The 9,709-nt window shown below is 46.2% G+C and overlaps 1 non-coding gene and 1 pseudogene across 1 annotated transcript; one reads left to right on the forward strand and one right to left on the reverse strand.

The window, feature by feature from the left end:
• Positions 1-761: 761 nt before the first annotated feature.
• LOC136389317 (AP-1 complex subunit sigma-1A-like) lies at positions 762-1,811 on the reverse strand (annotated as a pseudogene).
• TRNAV-GAC (transfer RNA valine (anticodon GAC)) lies at positions 1,027-1,102 on the forward strand. The gene has a single exon. It is a non-coding gene; the product is annotated as a tRNA-Val (tRNA).
• Positions 1,812-9,709: the final 7,898 nt, after the last annotated feature.

Genomic DNA, 9,709 nt, shown 5'->3' on the forward strand with positions numbered 1-9,709 from the left:
TCCTGCCTTACCCAGAACATGGAGTGAAGGAGTGACAGGGGGCCCAGTTTCCCATGAAGTCTTCCCTTCCCCCAACCCTCCCTCTTCAACGTGACAAGGTTAGAAAAAAATTAACTACGTTGTTCCTCCCCCAGCACTGGACAGAGGCCCTACTGCAGCCAAGGAGGAAGGAGAGGGGGCAGATGAGGGGAAAGGATGACCCAATCACTACAAAGATGCCCCCTTCCCAGGCAGAGAAGCTTCCCTGGCTGGCTGCAGGGGCCAAGGTGCGGGGTGGAGGTAGGTTATGGGGCAGGGAGAAGAGAAGAGCCCTGAAAACCTTTTCCCTTTAACCTGACATATTTATATATTTACAGTTATAAGGGAGGGAAAGAAGTTTGGAGTAATAGTTCTTCAATGGCAGGGAATGAAAGCCAAATAGCACCCCCATCTTGGGTCTTGGTCATATTTTCCTGCCTCCCAGCTCCAAAGACCTTCAGTAGGAAATGGGGAAACAGGAGGTAGGGGGGTGGAAGGAAGAACTGTTTGAGCAGCGGTTCTCAACCTGTGGGTCACGACCCCGGCGGGGTCGCCTAAAGCCATCGGAAAATACATAATGCATATCAGGTATTTACATTCCGAATCATAACTGTAGCAAAATTACAGTTATGAAGTAGCCACCAAAATTATTTTTTGGTTTGGGGTCACCACAACATGAGGAACTGTATTGCGAGGTCACGGCGTTAGAAAGGTTGAGAACCACTGTGTTTGAGGGTCCCAAGCCTACAGCTCACTCCAAAAGAAGGTGAGGCAGCAGAGGAGGGGCAGCTGAGTTCCACCCAGAAAAGGGCCACTCGTGCCCTGCATCTCCACTAGCTCCCCGAATCTCCATGCAGCCAGGGCGGGGGCTATGCCAGACCCATCTCCTCCAACACACTGCGTGGCAACTCATCCTCCTCCTGCAGCAGGTCAGCCTGCTCAATAGCCTTTAACACACTCTTCTTGGAAGTGTCTTGGACATCACCTCCCATCAAAAACTCATCCAAGGCCCTGGCCGGTTGGCTCAGCGGTAGAGCGTCGGCCTGACGTGCGGGGGACCCGGGTTCGATTCCCGGCCAGGGCACATAGGAGAGGCGCCCATTTGCTTCTCCACCCCCCCTCCCTTCCTCTCTGTCTCTCTCTTCCCCTCCCGCAGCCGCAGCAGAGGCTCCATTGGAGCGGGGATGGCCTGGGCGCTGGGGATGGCTCCTTGGCCTCTGCCCCAGGCGCTGGAGTGGCTCTGGTCGCGGCAGAGCGGCGCCCCGGAGGGGCAGAGCATCGCCCCCTGGTGGGCAGAGCATCGCCCCTGGTGGGCATGCCAGGTGGATCCCGGTCGGGCGCATGCGGGAGTCTGTCTGACTGTCTCTCCCCGTTTCCAGCTTCAGAAAAATACAAAAAAAAAAAAACAAACAAACAAAAAAAAAACCTCATCCAAGATGAAGTAGGCCTTCTGAAAATTAAAGATGATGTCCAGCTCACATACACTGCCAAAGTATTTGTCCAGGGGCTCCACATATCAGTGGATCAGTTCCAGTGTGATGAGCTCATTGTCTTGGCCCTCAATAGCGCAGCAGAAGTAGAGGCTGGCATTTCTCTTATAGACAACTTTGAGGTCCCTCCACTCCAGGAAGCTGCACATCTTGGGCTTGCGTGCCAGAACAACCTGCATAAGCTCTTGAACCATCTTCTTTCTCTCCTTGTCTGATGTGGCCAGGTACCATTTTTGCAGTCTCCGCTTTCCCTGCCGGCTGAACAGCAGCATGAATCACATCATCCTGCAGCCTCTGTCTTGGCGCGTCAACAATTTCATTTTTAAAAGGAAAGAATAAGCTAACAGAATGATGTTAATCTAAGTACTGTTTTTAATTTTCAGTCCCATAGTCATATCTGCTGTCTTGTTATCTTTCCAAACAGTTGCTTGGAGTACAATGCTACTTTAGGACCAGTCCAAAGGTTATTTTGCTTTGTTTTAACATTCCAAAGATTTGAGGGACAAGATGTGCAAGGCAGTTCCTCTGGGATGGCAGCTTTGACTCCATTTGTGAAATGGCCTTGTTAACTATATTTTACTCTATGTTATTTGGGGATACAAAAATAAATGAAAATAAACTAAAAAAAATAGTTTAAATAAAATTAGTTAGTGTGGTTTTATGAGCACAGGAGGAAAAAAAATCCCAAAAAACCAGAACTAAAAGATTTCCACAGTAGGCACAGAGATAAAAGCAAGACTAAAAGTGTTTCTAGTCTTATTCTTAATTTGTGGAGTAATTTGAGGCTGATTACTCAATCTTAAGGTATTCATTTGGATTAGATTATGTCATAGCTCCTATTCTGCACTAGAATTTTATGATTTGGTTTAAAAACAATTGACAATCTGATAACAGGAGATAATTTCTTTAAAAGCACAAGATATCCAAAAAAAAAAAAAAAAACAGCAGTTTGGGATTATTTGCTATAGCAGTAAAATACTCTACCCTGTGTAATGGGCTTTATCATGGCACATAAATATTTTTCACAAAGTCCCAGAGGAAGGAAAAGCCCAGATACAGTGACTGTATATTATTACATGGATAGTCTATTTTTTTTTTCTTTCTTCTTTTACAAATGAGAGGAGGGGAGACAGACAGACTTCCGCAAGCACCTTGATTGGGGTCCTCCCGGCAACCCCCATCTGGGGCAGATGCTCTGCCCATTTGGGGCCAGGCTCTCAACTGAGCTATTTTTAGCACCTGAGGTGGAAGCTCCAAATCGCTGGGTGCCAGTGTGCTTGAATCAATCAAGCCATGGTTGTGGGAGGGGTAGAGAAAGAGAGAGAGAGAGAGAGAGAGAGAAGGAAGCTGCAATTAGGGCCTGGAGAGAAGGGGAGGGGAATGGCTGGCACTTGCTTCATAGAGGCATTAGATGGCTTTTTAAAAAGTTAGAATGAAAAAAAAAAAAGTTAGAATGAAGAGATATTTCATAAAAGAATCTTTGCTTCTAAACTTAAGGCGCTGGTTTATTTCTAATTATTTATAGGCACAAGGGGTAGGGGAATGGGAATGCAAAGGACTGAGAATCAGAGGTGGCTTTTACCCTGTGTATCATTCTTTTTCCTACAGCCAACGCTCTGATCTTGGCACAGTCCTGCAAGCAATATAAAACATTTTTTCTAATTTCTTAGAACTCCTATTAAAAGGGAACATTAAAGAAAAACACTTTTCTCCAGAAAGATATGAAAGAAAGATATTGTAAAGTCAGTAGCCACGGCCACCATCACAGCCGCCTGGCCCATGCAGGTTCGCATTTGATTCAGACAGACGGTAATGAAACAACAGAGCCAAGAACTGGTGGGCCATTAGCTTTAATCCTAGCTTGCACCCAGCAGGCAAGAAATTCACACAGTGGGAAAACACTTCCCTTTCCATTCAGGGCTCCCAACGCCACTGACTTATTCGAGTTTCCTAGAATCAAAGGTTTCTACCTCACCAGCCTTATTCACCTCTGTTCCCCGTCTCCTTCTCTCTGCACAAACTCTGTATAAACTGGCTTCTCCTTCAGTACTCTGCCATCTCGGCTGCTTCTCCTCTTCTCCATGTGGCCTTTCTCTGCTCTCCTCCAGTATGGGCTCCTCTGCCCCATTTTATAGTTTAGAAATCAAAACCTTTAATCCAATATACAAACAAGGAAGTCTCTGATACAAAGTCACTTAGGCTATAACGACCCTACTTGCTTATAGCCTGTCCCCCACACCCAATGCAAACTATAAGCGAGCAAATACATAAGGTCTATCAGAAAGTTCTGTCTGTTTTTGGAATACAACAAAATACAAAATTTTCTTACCGTCAATAAACTTTATTAAATAATATAATTGCCATTATTATTAATGATTTCTTGCCAGCGTGAGGGCAATTTGTAATCCCATTTTTGAAAAATGTTTTATCTTTTGATGCGAAAAATTGAATCAGTGCTTGTTTGATATCTTCTTCATTTTTGAATTTTTGCCCTTCAAAAAATTTTGTAAGGACAAAAACAAGTGATAGTCGGGATTATTCCTTCACCAAACACTTTCAATAAATTTCTACATGCTTCTGTAGCATTTCTTCCTTGTTGAAATTCGTAAAAAGTACAGCGGCGTAAATGAACTTTATCAGTAGCCATGGGTACACTATCGCTTCACACATAAGACTAATGTGAATCAACTTTGTTTTAGTTAATTTCCTAGTATGTATACATTAAGTCAGGAGTCCCTAAACTTTTTACACAGGGGGCCAGTTCACTGTCCCTCAGACCATTGGAGGGCCGGACTATAAAAAAAAACTATGAACAAATCCCTATGCACACTGCACATATCTTATTTTAAAGTAAAAAAACAAAATGGGAACAAATACAATACTTAAAATAAAGAACAAGTAAATTTAAATCAACAAACTGACCAGTATTTCAATGGGAACTATGCTCCTCTCACTGACCACCAATGAAAGAGGTGCCCCTTCCAGAAGTGCGGCGGGGGCCGGATAAATGGCCTCAGGGGGCCACATGTGGCCCGCGGGCCGTAGTTTGGGGACCCCTGCATTAAGTGATAAAAACAGAGAGGCACACATGCGCCAAATAAACATGTGCTTATGTGTCAAAACTTGTGATAAAAATGGACAGAACTTTCCGGTAGAACTTATATATATCATATTTACAAATTTATTTGATCAACATTCCACCCCATTTGCTTGCTTCACAATCTAAAGCACAAGTACTCCTACACAAGGAAATTAGGCATATTATACAAATTATAACATCATGATAAATTATACAATTTTAACAATTGCAAAGGTACATTTCATCAGTCTCTGAGTACTTTGCCAAAAGCACAAAATATCCTCGGCCTTCTTTCTAGCCATTTTAGAAGCTTCCCAGGGCAGGGGGAGGGCCTCCAGCAAAGTTGCCCCCAACCAATCAGGGTATTTTATATTGTCCAAAATCCGTAAGTCCATTCAACAAAGGAGCCAGTGCTCACTCTGGTCGTAGTCCAAGAATCAGTCCAAGCACATGGGGCCTCAGCCACCCCCCTCATCCCTGCTGTCCTGGTAGGTCTTACACTGTCCCAAAGAGGAGCATGTGGCAATGGCAATGAGCATTTCCATCTCTGCTCCAGAGAGCATGATGGCATTCACCCCTATGTCCCAAAATCACAGACCTGCCAGGGGCATAGTAGGTACTCCTTGCTGCTGGGATCTCATCTTCTGGAGACTGCAGATCACAACTCCAGAACATTTCTCTTCATCCTCCAAAGAGGAACTGAAAACATCAGCTCCCGCTACTGGGCTTAGCCCCAGGCCACCGCCACCTTCTGCTCTGCGGGCCTTGCAGCCCCAGCCCCGGCCTCTTGCCACTGCTGGCTCTCCACAATGTCCAGGGCAATCTGCGACTCACGAACCTGTGATCCCTTCTCCAGTGGCTGCTCCATTTCCAAGCGAATTTCATGAACCTGGTCGGCCTCCTCTGGTGCTTGCTCCAGCTCCAGGGTCGGCATCTTTTTCTCCCACATTTGCTCCAGCTCCTTCCACTGCTCAATTTTAAGGTCCCAGGCAGCCTTTTCCACAGAGCTCTTGGTTTCCTCATGCATGGCTGTAAAAGTCAGCCAGCCTATGGCCCCTAAAAGGACAGCCATGGGGAACCATAACAGCAGCCAGTCCTTTACTCCACCACTCAAAGGTGGTGGTGGCTCCATACTGATCTGTATACTTCCCTTTCCATTCAGGGCTCCCAAAGCCACTGATTTATCCGACTTTCCTAGATGTAAAGCCAGTGGCCAGGGCTGCCACTATCAAAGCAGCCTGGCCCATGCAGGTTCGCATTGGATTTGGACAGTCGGTAAAGAAACAACGGAGCCAAAAACTGATGGGCTGTCATCTTTAATTCTAGCTTGCACCTGGCAGGCAAGTAAAAACACACACCGGGCTCCAAAACCCACTCACATTCAGTGCTCACAAAGCCACTGACATATCCGAGTTTCCTAGAATCAAAGGTTTCTAGCTCACCAGACTTATTCACCTCTGTTCCCCATCTCCTTCCTTCTCCCTGCACAAACTCTGCACTAACTGGCCTCTCACTCAACACTCCGCCATCTTGGCTGCTTCTCCTGGCCTCTTCCACATGGCCTTTCTCTGCTCTCTGCTCTGCTCCCTCTGCTCTCTCATGCTAATCATCCCAAGAACCAAGAGAGCAATCTCCCGTTCTGCCCCCATTTTATAGTGTAGATTCCAAACCTTTAATCCAATATACAAAATAGGGAATTCTCTAATACAAAGACACTTCTCTGAGGCATGATTGGATTGTACCACCCCACATCAAAACGGTGGGAAAGGCTTAATCCCAAAACCAAGCCCCAGGCTACAAGGATTCCACCTGCCCACAGAGACACACATTAATATCACCTGGGCGATGGCCTCCACGTGGGCAGCGCCATTTTAACAAAGTGAGCATAATACATTTTATCTGCCCAACAATCCACCCCTATGCTCACTTTACTACCCACAATCTATACCACCGGCATCCCTGTGCAAGGAAATTAGCACATTACACAAGTTACAACAGCACAAATCATACAGTTTCAACAATCACAAAGGTACACTTCACCAGTCTTTGACCACTTAGCCCAAAGCGCAAAATATCCTCGACCTTCTTTCTAGCCACAGGAAAAGCTTCCCGGGGCAGTGCACTGTTTCCAGCAAAGCCACCCCCCAACCCCATCAGGGTTTTTCACATTGTCCAAAATCCGTAAGTCCATCCAACAAAGGAGCCAATGCCCACTCCGGTTGTAGTCCAGGAAATCAGTCCACGCACATGGGGCTTCAGCCACCCCCCTCATTCCTGCCATCCTGGCAGGTCTTACACTGTCCCAAAGAGGAGCACGTGGCAATGGCAGTCAGCATTTCCATCTCTGCTCCAGCGAGTATGTCCAGCCCTATCTTCCAAAATCGCAGACCTATAGGGACCGTAGTAGGTGCTCCTTGCAGCTGGGCTCCCATCTTATGAAGACTGTGGATTGCAACTCCAGCCTGATTCTCCTCATCTTCCAAAGAGGAACTGAAAACACCAGCTCCGGCTGCCAGGCTCAAGCCCTGGGCCGCTGCTGCCTTCTGCTCCGCAGACCCTGCAGCTCCGGACCCGGCCTCAGCTTCAGCCCTGGCCTCCTGCCGCTGCTAGCTCTCCGCAACATCCAGGGCAAGCTGCAACTCACGAACCTCTGAATCCTCCTCCAGCGTTTGCTCCATTTCCAGGCGAATCTCGCAACCCTGGTAGGCCTCCTCCTCCAGCGCTTCCTCCAGCTCCTTCCACTGCTCGGTAGGCAGGTCCCGGGCAGCCTCTTCCACAGAGCTCTCAGTTTCCTCACTCATGGCTGTAAAAGTCAGCCAGCCTACGGCCCCCAAAAGGACAGCCATGGGGAACCATATCAGCAGCCAATCCTCTACTCCACCACTCAAAGGTGGTGGTTGCTCCATACTGAAATGTATCGAATCCTGCCACAGACTATGCCAAATGTAAAGCCAGTGGCCAGGGCTACTATCACAGAAGCCCAGCTCACGCAGGTTCGCATTGGATTCAGACAGTTGGTAAAGAAACAACGGAGCCAAAAACTGATGGGCTGTCATCTTTACTTATAGCTTGCACCCAGCAGGCAAGTAAAAATACACACTGGGCTCCAAAACCCACTCACATTCAGTGCTCACAAAGCTACTGACTTATCCGAGTTTCCTAGAATCAATGGTTTCTAAGCTCACCAGCCTTATTCTCCTCAGTTCCCCATCTCCTTCCTTATCCCAGATACAAACTCTACACAAACTGGCATCTCACTCAGCACTCTGCCATTTTGGCTGCTTCTCCTGGCCTACTCCAAGTGGCCTCTTTAGCTCCTCTCTGCTCTGCTCCCTCTGCTCTCTCATGCTAATCATCCCAGGAACCAAGAGAGCAATCTCCCGTTCTGCCCCCATTTTATAGTGTAGATTCCAAACCTTTAATCCAATATACAAAATAGGGAAGTCTCTAATACAGACACTTCTCTGAAGCATGATTGGATTGTACCACCCCACATCCAAATGGGCGGGAAAGGCTTAATCCCAAAACCAAGCCCCAGGCTACAAGGATTCCACCTGCCCACAGAGACACACATTAATATCACCTGGGCGATGGCCTCCATGTGGGCAGCGCCACTTTAACAAAGTGAGCATAATACATTTTATCTGCCCAACACTAGAATCAAAGGTTTCTACCTCACCAGACTTATTCACCTCTGTTCCCCATCTCCTTCTCTCTGCACAAGTTCTGCATAAACTGGCTTCTCCTTCAGTACTCCACCATCTTGGCTGCTTCTTCTCTCCTCCATGTGGCCTTTCTCTGCTCTCCTCCAGCATGGGCTCCTCTGCCCCACTTTATAGTGTAGAAATCAAAACCTTTAATCCAATATACAAACAAGGAAGTCTCTAATACAAAGTCACTTAGGGTGGGAAGGTTTAGTTTTAAAACTAAGCCTTAGGCTATAATGATCCTGCCTGCTTACAGCCTGTCCCCCACACCTAATGCAAACTATAAGCAAGCAAACATATATATTATATTTACAAACTTATTTGACCAACAGATATATATAGCTCAAGCCTTTTAAATTATAGTTTCTGAAATTCCCCAAGTTACCTGCCTCTTGTTACAGGGAGTGAACCTATCATATGGGGAAGCTAGCTCCTGCTCTCCGGGAAGAAGGGTGAGGTACAGGGAACTCAAAGTGAACTTCCTGCTTCTGCTGTTTCCTCAAACTGCTTTGGCTTAAGATATGCAACATGCTGGCCTGACCTGTGGTGGCGCAGTGGATAAAGCGTCGACCTGGAAATGCTGAGGTCGCCGGTTCGAAACCCTGGGCTTGCCTGGTCAAGGCACATATGGGAGTTGATGCTTCCAGCTCCTCCCCCTTCTCTCTCTCTGTTTCTCTCTCTCCCTCTCTCTCTCTCCTCTCTGAAAATGAATAAATAAAATTAAAAAAAAAAAAAAGATATGCAACATGCCAAGGTGCCATAATTTGGGGAAACTTGTTGTGAACCCCATCAGGGGAGTATATAGTCCGAATCATTATATATATATCTTTCACAGTCACACTAATAAAATAACTTGTCTGGGTATTCACTTGTCAAGATCTTTGAGACAGGTAGTGTGCTCTCCCGGCATACAGAATTGCAGATGTTGAACTCACTTTGATCAGTCAGATTAGGAAATGATTGTGGGAGTGGATGGAAATGAGGGCAGAAGAAAGAGAAATCACTTCTGATTGATTCCTATTTCCCCTACCCCCTCCACCCAAAAATACAGTAATAGGGATGGCAAGAAGAGGAAAAAATGGAGAGATATTTAGAAGTCTACAGAAGGGTAGATTTAACTCTTTTTGGCAAATAGGTAAGAAAGAGGCCTTACCTAGGGTGACTTCTAGATTTCTTGCTAGAGTGACTTGCTGGTCTTGCTTCAAACTGGATCCAAGGTGAATATACAATAATAATGATTTTCAGCTAAACTCTTCCTTTCCCTGATCACCATGTTTCAATTTGTAACTGGACTGCGTTTTCAGGGTCATTCAAAGTCCTTACTAACTGGATTCTATAACCCTGGAAAGTTTGAGATTTATCAGTGCTGCTAGACACACCCCTTCCTTAATGGCTCTTCCCTTTTAACATTTAGT

Source organism: Saccopteryx leptura, chromosome 1 (genome assembly GCF_036850995.1).
Source record: "Saccopteryx leptura isolate mSacLep1 chromosome 1, mSacLep1_pri_phased_curated, whole genome shotgun sequence".
NCBI classification, from domain to species: domain Eukaryota; kingdom Metazoa; phylum Chordata; class Mammalia; order Chiroptera; family Emballonuridae; genus Saccopteryx; species Saccopteryx leptura.